This window comes from Chrysochloris asiatica, unplaced genomic scaffold, assembly GCF_000296735.1.
Source record: "Chrysochloris asiatica unplaced genomic scaffold, ChrAsi1.0 scaffold00207, whole genome shotgun sequence".
Lineage (NCBI taxonomy): Eukaryota > Metazoa > Chordata > Mammalia > Afrosoricida > Chrysochloridae > Chrysochloris > Chrysochloris asiatica.
This window is the reverse complement of record NW_006408725.1, coordinates 1995879-2001147: the sequence shown is the minus strand read 5'-3', so window position 1 is coordinate 2001147 and position 5269 is coordinate 1995879.

Here is a 5269-nt window from a genome sequence, read left to right as displayed (position 1 = left end):
TATCTTCTCGAGCTGATCTTTGAAATTTTCTGTTCAGCTCTTGGACCTCCTCATTTCTTCCATTTGCTTTAGCATCTCTACGCTGGAGAGCAAGTTTCAGTGTCTCTTCTGACACCCATTTTGGTCTTTTCCTTCTTTCTTGTCTTCTTAATGACTTTTTGCTTTCTTCATATATGATGTTCTTGATGTCATCCCACAACTAATTTGGTCATTGGTCTTTAGGGTTTAATGTATCAAATCTGTTCTTCAGATGATCTCTAAATTCAGGAGGAATATATTCAAGGTCCTCTTTTGGCTCTTGTGGACTTGTTTACATTTTCTTTAGCTTCAGTTTGAATTAGCATGTGAACAATTGATGGTCTGTTCCACAGTCTGCCCCTGGCCTTGTTTTGACAATACCACTATTATTCAAATATACATACCAACCATTAAAACCAGGGATGATGAAATTGAAGAATTCTACCAACTTCAGTCTGAAATTGATCAAACATGCAGTCAAGTATTGATAATAACCGGAAATTGGTATACAAAGTTTAGTAATAAAGAGAAAGGATCAGTAGTTGGAAAATATGCCCTTGGTGATAGAAATGATGCTAGAGATCACATGAAAGAATTCTGCAAGACTAATGACAAGTTCATTACGAATACCCTTTTTAAACAACATAAAAGATGACTATACACATGGACCTCACAAGAAGGAAGATGCAGAAATCAAATTCATTCCAATTTGTGGAAAGAGATGGTGGGAAAGTTTCAGATCAACAAGGTCAGGTGCAGACTGTGGAACAGTTCATATTCAAGTTCAGGCTGAAACTGAAGAAAATCAAAACAAGTCCACAAGAGCCCAAAGGTGACCTTGCTCACACCCCACCTGAATTTAGAGATCATTTAAATAGCAGATTTGATGCATTCAGCATTAATAAGCAAAAACTGGAAGAGTTGTGGGATGACATCAAGAACATCATACAGAAAGAAAGCAAAAGGTCATTAAGAAGACAAGAAAGAAGGAGAAGACCAAAATGGATGTCAGAAGATACTCTGAAATTTGCTCTCCTGTTTAGAAATGCTATTGTAAATTAAAGGAATGAGGAGCAAAAGAGATGAACATAAAATTTCAAAGGGCAGCTTGAGAAAACAGAGTCAAATAGTATAATGAAATGTGCCAAGACTTGGAGTTAGAAAACCAAAAGGGAAAAGCACACTCAGCATGTGCTAAACTGAGGGAACTGAAGAAAAATATCAAGACTTGACTTGAAATATTGAAGGATTCTATGGGCACAATATTGAATGATGCAGAAAGCATCAAAAGAAAATGGAAGGCATACAAAGAGTCTTTATACCAAAAAGAAATGGTCAATGTGCAACCATTTCAAGAGGTAGCAATGATATTGAAGAAAGAAGTCCACGGTGCATTGAAAGTATTGACAAAGAACAGGCTCTGGGAATTGATAGAATACAAATTGAAGTCTATCAACAAACTAATGTAGCACTGGAGGCACTCACTTATCTATGCCAAGAAATTTGGAAGACAAATACCTGGCCAACTGACTCCAAGAGATCCATATTTGTGCTGATTCCAAAGAGAGGTGACCCAACAAAATGCAGAAATCATAGGACAATATCATTAATATTGCATGCAAGTAAAATTTTGCCAAAGATAATTCAAAAACTGCTGCAACCATACACTGAAAGAGAACTTCCAGAAGTTCAAGCTGGATACAGAAAAGGATGTGGAATGAGGGACATCATTGCTGGTATCAGATGGATCTTGACTGAAAGGAGAGAATATCAGAAAGATGTTTAACTGTGCTTTATTGACTATGCAAAGTCTTTTGATTGCGTGGATCATGACAAGCTATGGATGACATTGTGAAGAATGAATATTCTGGAACACTCAATTGTGCTCATGAGAAAATTGTACATAGTCCAAGGGGTAGTTGTTTGAACAGAACAAAGGACCAACGAGTGGTTTAAAATTAGGAAAGGTGTGTGTAAGGGTTGTATTCTTTCATTGTTTTTATTCAATTTGTATGATGAGCAGATAATCCAAGAAGCTGGATTTTATGAAGAAAAGCATGGCATCAGGATTAAAGAAAGACTCATTAACAACCTGCAATATGCAGATGATACAACCTTGCTTACTGAAAGTGAAGAGGATTTAAAATACTTACTGATGAAGATCAAATACCACAACTTTTGGTATGGGTTGCACCTCAATATAAAGAAAACAAAAGTCCTCACCACTGGACCAATAAATAACATCCATACAAATGGAGAAAAGATCCAAGTTATCAAAGACTTCATTTTGCTTAGATCAGTCATCAACACTCATGGAAGCAGCAGTCAAAAAAATCACACAATATTTTGCATTGGGCAAATATGCTGCACAAGACATCTTGAAAATGTTCAACAGCAAAGATGTATTTCAGGACTAAAATGCTCCTGACTCATGCCATGGTATTGTCAGTAACCTCATATGCATGTGAAAGTTGGATAATGAATAAGGAAGACTATAGAAGAATTGATGCAGTTGAGTTGTTATGTTGGAGGAGAATATTAAAAGTACCATGGGTTGCCAAAAGAACAAACCTATCTGTGTTGAAAGAAGTACAGCCAGACGTTCCCTGAAAGTTAGAATGGCTAGACTTTATCTCTCATACTTCAGACATTTTATCAGAAGGGACAATTCACTGGATAAGGAAATCATGTTTGGTAACATGGAGGATCAGTGAAAAAAAAAGGTAGACTCCCAACGAGATGAATTGGCACAGTGGCAGCAGCAATTGGTTCAAATGTAGCCATGATTGTGAGGTTGGCACAGGACCAGGCAGTGTTTTGTTCTGTTGTGCATAGGGTTCCTATGAGTTGCTATCTACTTAATGGCACCTGAAGACAGCAACAATAATTTCTACTTTCTTTTTTCATGTTTTTATTAATTAATTTAACAAATATTACTGGTAACCCAGAATGTTTAAGGCATTATTCTAGATGAACAGAGGTAAATAGTATGTTCTTTCCTTCCATGGCTCTAAATCTGCCTTCTTATAAATTCTGTATGTTGGTTCTAGACTATGCCATGTGGATCAGGACCAAATAAAATTGCTCCCTTTCCTGGCTAGCTGTAACCCTTTAATTTGGGGATAGTTGTAGTTCTTCTTTAGCTCTGCCCTTTCGGATTTGACAAGGTGGTTCTTTTAGCTGCTTTTAGATGATTTTAAGCTGCAATCCTGGAGCCTTTAGGAAGTAGATTGCCAGGGTTCTTTTCATAGGCACCTCTGGTAGGATGTGTGGTGCTATGGGTTAATGTGCTGGACTTCAAAATCAGTTTCTACGCAAGGTTGGTGGTTCAAGCTCACCAGCCGCTCCTCGAATACCTTGTACCTGGTCACTATAAATTGGAACTGACTCGATGGCACTTAACGACGACAACAACAACACCTTTAAGTTAGTAATTGAGCAGTTAAACATTTCATTACGGGGGGGTGGGGGTGGGGATGGGGATTCCTACCCTATGCTAGAAAGTGCATTGAACATTGTATAACTCCTGCCAATAACAACAATGGAGCCCTTGTAAAATAATGCAATATTTCCTGTTTTGTTTTGTTGTGCATAGGGTTATGAGTCAGAACCAACTTGACGACATCTTGTAATAATAACAGTAACAACAACATCAAACCCTGCTGTAAGATAACCATAAAGTCAGCAGTTCAAACCCACCAGCTGCTCCTCAGGAGAAAGATGAAGTTTTCAGCTTCCATAAAGATTTGCAACCTCGGAAATCCTATGTAAGATTGTTATGAGTTGGAATCAACTTGATGGCAGTGGATTTGGTTTTGGTTTTGGATAGTTTCTTTACAGATAGAAAGAAATATTTTTGGATAGAACACAATTGTAATTGCCCAAAGGGTGTGTTAATGGTTTTTGAGAGTACTCTGGAGATCTATACCATTGAACGCTACACAACGAACTAACTGATTTAAATGCAATCTGTTCACTGTTAAGTGCTCTACTGATAGTCCACGGGAGAACTAGCTTCACCTATTCTAGTTTCCTGTGGATTGGCAAGAATGACTAACCATCATTCTCCCTATCCCCAGGGAGGTATATAAGTGCCTTTAGGATACCACATAAGTTTAAATAAGTATAATCATTATTAAAAAATTATTTTGTAGTTGAACAACAATACAAAAAACACCCTAACATTTTTATAATTCAAGCCTCTGAGAGAAAAACCCAATAAAACCCTTTTGGTTGACAAGACCACATCAACACAAGACTATATTGTTTCTATGTTGGTGATTTTCATGGATAAAAAGAAATAAGTGGTAGTTTATTTATGATTTCTATTTATGGCTATATATTCCATGTTTCCTTTACCTTTAGCCAGACCACAGTTGGATGGGGATTTTATTTGGTGGAATAAACTGAATCTTTATTCCTTTGTGATACTATCAGTATATATGACCATTTTAATTTTCTATTAACATTCAGTAGTTCCACATTGGTGATAGCAAAAGAATATCAGGCAGAGTAAGTATATGGAAAAAAATAATTATTATAATGAGGCTACATTATAAAATGGCATTCAATTTAATCAGCTTGCTACCAATTAACTGACTGGTCCAGTTCCTTCTATTGCTGTTGTTAAGCACAGTTGAGTCAGTTCCAACTCATAGAAACTGTATAGAGTTTCCAAGGAGCAGCTGGTGAATTTGAACTGCTGATCTTGTGGTTTGAAGTCCAGTGCTGATACTACATAATCACACCAGGGCTTAAAGTTTATTAAAACAGCTGACCAATGGGTCATCTTATCTACTTGATTTTTAATAGCATCCTCTGTAAGGGAACATTTTACCTGAGTATTCATAATACATGGGACACAAATGTTCTTAATACTCTGTATGTAGCAAGAAGTACATATAGATATGTATATGGATGGCTAAGCTTCATCTCTCATACTTTGGACATATTGTCCAGAGGAAACAGTCGCTGGAGAAGGATGTCATGCTGGGTAAGGTGGAGGCTCAGAGAAAAAGAGGAAGACCCCTAACGAGATGGACTGCAAGTTGTTTGAACTGAAAAGTTGACAGTTCAAACCCACCAGCCACTCCTCAGAAACTCTATACAAGGTTGCAAGGAGCTCTGGTAGCGTAGTGGTTACGAATTGGGCTGTGAACCTTAAGGTCAGTGGTTCGAAACTACCAGCCGCTCTGCGGGAGAAAGATGAGGCTTTCTACTCCGGTAAAGATTTACACCCTCGGAAACCCTG